Source organism: Spermophilus citellus (genome assembly GCF_964194105.1).
Source record: "Spermophilus citellus genome assembly, chromosome: 8".
Lineage (NCBI taxonomy): Eukaryota > Metazoa > Chordata > Mammalia > Rodentia > Sciuridae > Spermophilus > Spermophilus citellus.
Window position 1 is genome coordinate 105,830,297 of NC_138189.1, and position 10,644 is coordinate 105,840,940.

A 10,644-nucleotide genomic window follows, 5' to 3' on the forward strand; every position below is an offset into this window, starting at 1 on the left:
CAGAGCGATTAGAATAAATGCTTCATAACTCCTTTCCATGCATGTTAGAAATCAGATGAGTGGCTGCCTGGAGCCCAGGATGGAGGGAATTATCAGGAAAGAAGCAGAGGGCAACTTTGGGGATGATGATGTTCTGCAGTTGGTAATGGTGTTGGTTTCATGGGTATATATATTTATATACACACTTGCCAAAACTCAAGCTATGCATTTAAAAATGGATGTATTTTATTAAGTATGCATATATCATTGACTTTGAAATATCAAATACTTCAGAAGGAGAGTCAGATAACTAACTTTCTGTTACAGGCTAACCTGTTGCCTCCAAAATCCATGTGTTAAAGGCCTACCTCCTAGTACCTCAGAAGGTGTTTGTATTAGAGATCAGATCTTTGAAAACATAATTAAGAGTAAATAAGGTCACTGGGGGCGGGGGGAGAACTGACCCAGTATCACTAGTGTCTCTTTATGAGAAGAGTAGAAGGAACACACACACACACACACACACACACACACATATACACACACGACTACGTGAGGACACCTAGCAGAAAGGAAGCCAAGGAAACAGGCCTCAGAATAAAACCAACCTAGATCCTGAATTTTGACAAAATAAATTTCTATTTGTTTAAGTTCTTCAGTCTGTGGTACTTTGTTAATAGTAGCCCTAACAAACAAATACATTCCTACAATGTTGTTGAGATAATTAAATGAGATTATAACTCTTAAGGACACATGAAATCAACATTCTCCCTCCTTAGTTTTACCAGTGACTAGGAAAATCTAGATTCAAGATTAATTGGCAAGCCTGAGATTCCTCTCAGATGACTGGAAAATTTTCCAAAATCTTCTATTGTACTACTAGACTAGATCCATTTAAAATTCTAAGCATAATGGTTCTAGTACCACCGATGAATATAAGCGAGCTTTTAGCTCACTTATAATGGGTAACAATGGTTTGATAAGCTGTTAAAATATTGAAATGTTTTCATACAGAATAGCACAGAAATGCATCCATAGTTATTTAGCAATACATAAACCCATTCCCTCCCCAGTTGCCCTCCTGGTCTCTCCCCTGAGACCCTCAGACTTCTCATGACACAGCACTTAAAGGGGACACACCTGGCAAAAGTGAAAGGGTATGTTCTGATAAACTAAAGCCCTTTGCCACACTTTGGGTTAGGTACTCTGGACATCACTGGTGTCTCAAGGTGTGAGAAGGAAGACAATAAGAAAATAAAGGTGAAAAAGTGTTTTTTAAATTAGGAATTTGTTTAATATCTAGAAAATGTTCATTTTATTGACTAAATGTAAAACTTACTCTCTTTGATTTAAGTGCTCTTAATATAGGATAATGTTTGCAATATTTTCAATTATAAAACCCACCTGTTCATCCAAATTTAGGGTAATGCATTCATTGGCCTTCCCCAGTATCAGGTGTTGTGGATATCTGTATGTCCCCTCGCTTACAGATATTAGCCAAATCCACCGCCCCCCCACTCTGTCTGTGTGTGTGTGTGTGTGTGTATGTGTATATGTGTGTGTATATGTGAATTACAATAAAGAACAGGGGTTCTTTGACGTACTGATCATATAGTATAAAAAGGACTCTTGCAATGCTGCAATATAATAGTGTTTTATTCATTTAAATTTTAAATGTAAGCACCATGCAGGATTTACAGCATTTGTCTTGGAACCAAAGCTAAAACAAAGGAGAAAATTATAAATAAAAACTATTAGCTACTGCATTGCCATTCTCATTGCAATGTCAGTGTTTAATCACCTCAAATAGCTTAGAAGATTGATGGTTTTGGAGGAAGCACCAGTGAGGTTTTCTCTGGCTTTGCAATAAAATCTACTGTGCTGAGTTCAGAGCCACTGTAGTGTGTGCTACAAGAGGCTGGTTTTAATCAATATCACTATTATCTAGGAATTATAGTTCAGAAATATACTGAAGTTTACTTTGGCATCTTAGAACGATGTGCTCAGTCTCAGCTCCATCCTGTTGTGGTGATTTGGCCCACTCCTGAGGGTTAGCATGACTTTTTATTTCAAGAAAAGTTCTGACAGCTGAACTTCCCACTCTAGAGGTTTAGAGTACAGGGTAAGGAATTGAAATCAAACTATCTGGAAAGACAAGTGTGGGAAATTCTCAAAGGTTGAAATTTTAAGAAATGTGCATGGGAGAAGAACAGAAATTGAGATCATCTCTTTATATCAAATGCTAGTAGTTATTATCTTCAGTATTATATCATCATTACCACCATGCATACTACCTCTTACTAACCCAAGGTATTGTTTTATGAAAAGGGATTACAAAAAGACATTACGAGCGATAATTTCCTCCAAAAGCTTATCATTTAACATGAAAGATGAGGGATATAGTTTAAGAAGGAGGGCTTTTTGATTTACTGCTGATATGAGCAGGGGAATTGAAGTGATTAAATGTAAAACTAAAAGTGAGGTGGTGTTGCTTACTCTTCAAGCTGCATAGAGTACAGCACACAGGAAAGCAATACAAGGACCTCTGAGTAGATTAGACATGAGTTCAAGTCCAGGTCCCATCAGTTATCCTCTCAATTCTAAAACAGCCATAATAAAGTTTTGAGATTAAGTAAACTAATTCATTAAAATCATTTAACACAAGGAATAGCATATAAACCATGCCTGAAAAACAAAAAAACTCAAAACAAAAAAAAATTAAACATGGCAGAGAGGTAATATAAAGTTGGAACTAAATAGAAGTCATAGTCTAGAAAAGTCTGGGCTGGGCTCTTTTTTCTATAGATACTAAAAAGAGTCAATGTTTTCAGCTTAGTATCTTATTAAAATAAGAAATAGAAGAAGAAAGATACACCAGAAGACCTTTTCTGTTTTTCTCTTTTAATGCAGAAAAGAAGGAAAAATGTAGTCAATATTTCCAAAAGTATACATGTTTAGAATAGCCTCCATAGATGACATATTTAATGCCACAGAATTATATTTCCTTCTCTTGGCCTATTTTGGGACATCATTTTTTAGCCAAAAATTAAGGAAGATCCTTTCTTCTTGCTGAGCCAATTTAAGTAATAAGATATATTTTTGTGAAACAGTAAAGGGTTCCCAGAAAATAGGAAATACAACAGATTTCTAGAAAAATTCCTTTATTTGCTATGCAGCTTAATGTTACTTAATAATTATATACCCACACTGGATTCACAAGTTTCAGTCAAATGAATATTTCTCCTTTAATTGTTTCAAAGGTCTCACATTTTCTGGAGTAGATTTTTAAGAATTAATTCATCCAGGATTAATGTTGACAGAACACTACATCTGTGTCTTGAAATGACCTGCACACTTCTTTTATAAAAAGATTATTGACAGCAATAAAAACCAATTACAATCTATACTTTTCCATTATGGGTGTTAGAAAGCAGATTTTTGTCTTCTCTAAAAGAAATTATCAAGTGTTATGTAAACAAAAATTCTCATGCAAGTGCAAACTAAAATAACTTTAATGCATCTTGTACTGTCTTTATCACCTTAATCTCAAATTACATATTGGTATAGAATAACATAAGGCTAGTACATACCTACTACAATATATCAAGTCCATAAGAAGGAAACCTCAGCAAAATTGTACAAAGACCTCTGTGAGAATAAACATCATTAATAGGCTCTACAATTAATGCTTTTTAATCTCTTGTACTACTGTAACATGTTTTTATAGATTCTCAATTGTGGAATCATACTGCACTCAGAATTTAAGGTTAAACCAAAAAAGTTAAAAATATTTGAGGATATTAAAAAAAATAATAATGGTACTATCCAATGGAGCTATGGGAGGGAGGGGAGGAGGAGAGGTGTAAGACACAGTGGGTATGCTAAAGCCTTTGTTTTCTAAAAGAAACAAAAGATATTGTGTAAGTTAATGAAAAATAAAAAGATACACTTAATAATATTATTTAAACTTAAAAGAAAAACAATGGAAAACATTAAATAGTAATATAGGTTTATAACTTGAATGGTAAGAGGAGGGAAAGTATAAAATCGTGAGCTAAATTCTTTTTCAGGCATAAAAGGGAGTTAATAGCTGTTATCTTAAGCAGTAATGAAAAAGATATATGCATATTATTTAGAACTATAGTGATGAGTCCCAGAAGAACTGAAAGCAGAAATAGTTAAGGTGATTATCCCTGGCTGGTAATCAGGAACAAGGGCAAAAATAAATGGCAGCTTTGCTTTGGTTGTCAAAACCTCTACTATGTAAATACTATATATCTATTTTCCCTTTAAAAATATTACAAATGTACATGCAATTTTATTGTCTGTACATAATTAAAAACTAATAAAATCACAGCATCCTACATACATGGAGCAACACATAAAAATTTATGGAACACTGACAATTATAAGTAATTATGAGTTATGATCATGGAATTATAATTCCTTTTGCCACAGGAACCTGTGGATAGATTGGGTTGCTATAATTAAATTTCCCCCCTTCTTATAGATATGGTAACGGATTATTGGCTCCCAGAAAGATAATTAGTGGAAAACATATGGAGAGTTTGTACATGGCCAAGTAAGGGCTTTAACACAGGTCTCTGACTTCTAGTTCAAAGTCATTCCACCAGAAAGGCTGGAACTTTTATTTTCCCTAGACCTCAATGATATAATAGTCCTCTATCCTCCTCTGGAATGTGAGCTTGACTGCTGGATTATCAAAAATCCCTCATCAGTCTCTGAATTCCTGAAAGGAAATTTCCACATTTCATCTTCTTGAGAGGGAGAAAAAAAGTTTAATAGGTACATGTGACAGTGGACTTTTCATTTCTATGACAAAATAGCTGAGGTACCCAACACATATGATGGAAAACCTGTTTATTTGACTCGCAGTTTCGGAGGTTGGCCTGTCACATTGGGCCGTTTGCACTAGAATACATCATGGTGGGAACATGTGGCAGGGAAAGACTGCCCATCTCATAGTGGTCAGAAAGCAAAAGAAAAAGAGGATGGGACCTGGGGGTACCACTCTTCCTTTCAATTTGCCCCCAGTGATCTAACCTCCTTCCTCTATGCCCCACCTCCCAACAGTGCCCCAAGTTGGTGATCAATTATTTAACATATGGGCCACTGGGAAACATTTCAAATCCAAATGACAGCATCACATATTTAGACATCTTTGTTATCAGATTTTGGAGGGCTAACAGAATGAAGTTCTATGTGTCCACTCACATCTCGGCAGATTTTATCACTAGATTTCACAATTCTATGATACTTTTTCTAAAGCAGTGTTACTCAGGAGAAATAAATATGAGCTACAAATGTAATTTTGCATTATGTATTAGCTACATAAAAAACTAGAACTATGAAATTGACTTTAACCAAATGTCATTGATATCATCATTTCAATATGCATATTAAAATGTATGTATATAAAAATAAAAATATTTTTAAATTATGGGATACTTATGAACTCCTGTCTATTAGAGTAGCCACATTTCCAAAGCTTAATAATCCCGGTGTTTAATGACTACCATATTGGACAGTACAAGTTCACAGATTCTAGAGACATCTCTCTTCAGATTTTGTAAACCTAATATCTCAAACTGGAAAGGCAGAGGATGGAAAGAGAGCTATATTTTAAACCATCAAATGTTGCAGAAGTAGTTTTAGTGACGGACTCAACTATTTGCCAAACCATCCATTTAATGACTCAAAAATGTATTGTCTATATGATTTTATAAAGGAAAACTATCTTAAATTATAAATCCATTGAACTGTTAAATATCTCTATTCTCCAGGGTTTTTTTTTTAAATCACAATTAGATTTTTAAATCTCATATCTTGCATATGGACCCAGCTGGTATTTTCCCTTGTTATAAACAGTGAGATAACTATCAAGGATATAGTTAAGATAAGGTAATATTATTTTCAGCCTTTGCCAACCACTCATCATGTTGAAAATTCATAGAGGAACTGCCTGAGAACTAAAGGACATCATCAGTCTCTGGTCTTCCACTACCAATGCTTCCTTGAGGCTCTTTCCTAATAAAATTGTTCACATCAGAGTGAAATGAAATAACCTTTTCACAGAAAAAAAAATACCTATGGATAATGAGCTGAAAATCAATGCTATGTCCTGAAGTCCCCAATCTACAACATACATAGAAATAGTTACTAGCTGATTAGATGCATCTGCTCAAGTAAACGAACGAACAATCACTCTTTGCTAAGTTAATAACATTTACTGTCACAACTAGAAGGAGAATTACAGGCAGTTCAGCATATTAGCTGAACATTATCCATAACAATATAAGCACACACACTCACAGAGCTCCTTACCAAGTGTATTAGATGTGAAATCATTATCTTAGCAAATACAATCTAATCAGAAAACAGTAAGTAATCGCATCATATAAATAAATTTATTCAGTGATTTAAGACATATTTACATACAAATTTAATAGGCTCATCAGAATACTGTTTTATCAAAGCACCTTTACTATTGGAAAATAAAAAGCATCTGATCTTGAAATTTTTAAAATCAAAATTGCCTCTTCCAAATCAAATGCTACAGAATTACCTGGTTACACTCTAGTACCTATGGAAAACCCATAATAAATTCTACAAATGTATGAAGTATTCTCCTTCATAGAGTAACAAGGTTGGTCAGACTCTTACTTATTTATTCATTCACTTATTCAATGACATTTTCTGCATTCAATCATTTGTGTCTCCAATGCATTTATGCATTCTCTACTCAACCATCTGTATTTCCAATGAATCTCTAACTCTTGTCTAAGCTCACATCACAGTGAACACAAACTTATGAAAGGGAACTAAAAAGTCATTTTAAATTCTATCTCATGTATCTCTGTTCTTTGCATTAAATTTCTCAATATGTGAAGGGGATTTCCTGATCATAACAACATGTTCTGAAGTCCCCCTTTTTACCCCCTTTCTTCATATACTAAAAGGACCATTCTCAAATCTCCTCCAAAGGTTGTCTGAGGCATTCCTCATTCAGTTCTAACTTAAGGCTTCTCTTCCCTTTCTCCTTATTTTAATTCTCTATTACAAAATTGAAAAAACAAATCCAGGTTAGTGAAGGCAGAAGCCCCCAAAGAAACTGAGTAAAGGGAAAGAAATAAAATGGCAAAACTTTTATCTTTGTTTAAAAGAAGGGAAAGATAGGGAGGGACATTTGTAACTCAATAAGGTTTTTGCCCTATTACATGTCCACTCAATAAACATTTTAGTACCTAGAAATCAGTACCATAGAAGCAAAAGTGAGACAAAAAAAAATCCCCATATTAAGTGGCTCCAATATAGTATTGTGTGCAGGTGTATATGTGTTTGTGTGTGTATGCGCGTGCACGTGGTTGTGTGTGTGTGTGTGTGTGTATTTCAGGGGGTGTTATAAAAATAATTTTATTTAAATTTTATTAGTATCTGTTGGACGTGGAGGCACATGCCTATAATTCTGGCAACACTGGAGGCTGAGGCAGGAGGATTGCAGGTTCCAGGACAGCCTCAGCAACTTGAGTAAGGCCCTAACAAATTGTTGAGACACTGTGGAAGGGCCAGGGATAGAGATGAGTGGTAAATTGCACCCTAGGATAAATCCCCAGTTCTCCAGCCACCAAATGAATTAATTAAATTAGTGTCTGAACTAAGATAATTAAAGGAAAAAGAAAGGGATAATTGATAGAATTCTACGATCTGAGATATAAAAGATGAACAAAAGGATATATCCTAGATGTTTCCCAGATGATCCGTTTGGATGAATGGTTGAATCAATGTAAGAACAGGGAAGAAAGAAGAGAGAAAGGGAAGGAGGAAGGGAGAAAGGAGAACTCAGAGTGAATCTGATGTTTGATCTTGAAGAAGCAGAGCTTGCAATGCCTGTGTTATTCACATGCATCCATCAGTGGAGATGTGGGGGAAATTAGAAGCCTGGATCTCAGGAAATACAGACTTATGTCATCAGCATACACATGGTGCTTGAAGAGCATGATTACGCTGTCACAGGAAGAGTTCACACAGTGAGAACAAAATAGAGAAAAGCATCACCACTTAACTGATAGACAGAGGGAAAATCAAAGTTGAAATGAGGGTAGCAAAGAACCAAGAGAGAGCATTGATGAAGCTGAGAGCTGTCTCAATAGAATGCTCTATTCCTGAGAAGCAAATGTGTGAGTTCCATTTCTACCAATCAATCATATTTATTCCACCATAGTCCTACCCCAGGTGTGAGTCCACTGTATATTGGACTTGAAATACATAAGACTTGAAGTTGTCCTGTGCTTTAACAAGTCTGTACTTTGAATCATTTAAAATGAAATATCCCTTGTATAATACTTGGAACTCTCTGGAGAGAGATCTGTAGTAAATTAATACAGATTGGTATGAAGATGCATTTTCAACAACTTTGGAAAAGCAGCCAACATTCAAGAATGGTTAGAAATGAACTGTGTGTCCTAGGTTGACATTTTCCTAAAGAGAAATATTTGATGTCTGTAGATTTGGGGAAAAAAGCATTTAAGTTGTGGTTTTTTCATGGTGAAGGAAAGCTAAGTTTACCCAGCTCCTGTAAGAAATAAAGGAAGACTAAACAAAAAAGATTAGATTAATATCTTTCAACATATACATATGCCCCTTGGAACAATCTAGATTGTTTTATGGTTTGGATGTGAGGCATCCCCCCAAAGCTCATGTGTGAGACAGTGCAAGAAGGTTCAGAGGAGAAATGATTGGGTTGTGAGAGTCTTAACTCAATCAGTGAATTAATCCCCTGATAGGGATTAATTGAGTAGTAACTGAAGTGGTAGAGTGTCTGGAGGAGCTGGGAGTTGGAGTGTGGTTTTGGAATATATATTTGTATCTGGCAAGTGGAGAACTCTTGAAGAGGAAAGGTGAATGAGCCTCACTAAGTTGCTGAGGCTGGCTTTGAACTTGCAATCCTCCTTCCTCAGCTTCCTGAGCTTCTGGGCAGTGTCAAATTCTTAAACACACCCTGGTCCCTTCTACCATGTCCAGAGGCAAATATCTACTAACTGAAATAATGATGCAATTCCTATCTTTGAGAGAACTATTTCTTACTTTGGGATTCGTAGTGATTTACTAACTAGAAGATATGACAACATAGCAAAATTTTGTATATCTTTATCAACCTGGCTGCCTGAACAACAATAAATAAAATTTCAAGAACATTCTCAAGTACACTATAGCTTTTAAATTTAAATATAAAAGTTATCGTTTAAAAATATGGAGATATCTATACACACATGTATAGATATTATAATAAATACATAATCACCTTCTAAAAGGTAGTAAGGTGGGCTGGGGATGTGGCTCAAGTGGTAGCGCGCTCGCCTGGCATGCGTGCGGCCCGGGTTCGATCCTCAGCACCACATACCAACAAAGATGTTGTGTCCGCCGAGAACTAAAAAATAAATATTAAAAATTCTCTCTCTCTCTCTCTCTCTCTCTCTCTCTCTCTCTCTCTCTCTCTCTCTCTCCTCTCTCACTCTCTCTTAAAAAAAAAAAAAGGTAGTAAGGTCTTGAAAATGGATGCCACTTCTGAATGATAGCACGAAAAAATAAGTTTAGATTTAGTCAGCTTTTTTGCTGCTGTGACTAAAATACCCAATCAGTACAATTATAGAGGAGGAAGAGTTTATTTGAGGGCTCAGCGTTTCAAAGGCCTTAGTCCATCCAAGGCCGGCTCCATTCCTTAGGGCTGGAGGTGAGGCTGAACATCATGGTGGGAGAAGGTGGCAGAGGGAAGCAGCTCATATCATGGTGATCAAGAAGCGGGGAGAGAGTTCTCCACTTGTCAGATACAAATATATATCCCAAAGCCACACTCCAATTCCCAGCTCCTCCAGACACCCTACCACTTCAGTTACTACTCAATTAATCGCTATCAGGGGATTAATTCACTGATTGAGTTAAGACTCTTAAAACTCAATAATTTCTCCTCTGAACCTTCTTGCACTGTCCCACACATGAGCTTTTGGGGGATGCCTCACATTCAAACCATAACAATAATCTAGATTGTTCCAAGGGGCATAGGTATATGTTGAAAGAAATTAATCTAAGATTACCAGGATAGAATTTGATTGTGAATAAAATGGTAGAGCTTTGGCATGGTCATTATGGGACATATTTTAGAGATAAAGCCTACATTCTGAATAAGAGAAAACCTTTTCTTTATGGTTTGCTAAAGGAGTCATTACTATCATAATCCTCAGATCCATCTTGCCTGGACCCATTCCCCCTCTAATTCCCTTAGTTAAGTGCAGTTTTCCATCTTGACCATTACTGTCAAGGTTACTAACCCTCAGCATATCACTCCTCTGACATCAGCTCAGAGTCCTTCAAAGTCTGTGATGATTTCCCCTGATGGCTTTACTAGTAGTTCAATTTTTTTCCCTTTTCCCCATGAGCTTTCTTAGCTCCTGCTTCAATCGTACCTGCACTCTTCCTCCCTTGGATTGGAATCCGACACCAAGACATACCAAACAAATTCAGAGACACCAACGTGGTTCCAGTTCTGGCCCAAGTGTGTTTGTGATCACACACATATACACAACTATCTCTTCCCGTAAGAACGAAGTGATTCTCTCAGTACTTTCTCTCCTAACCTATCAACTACAA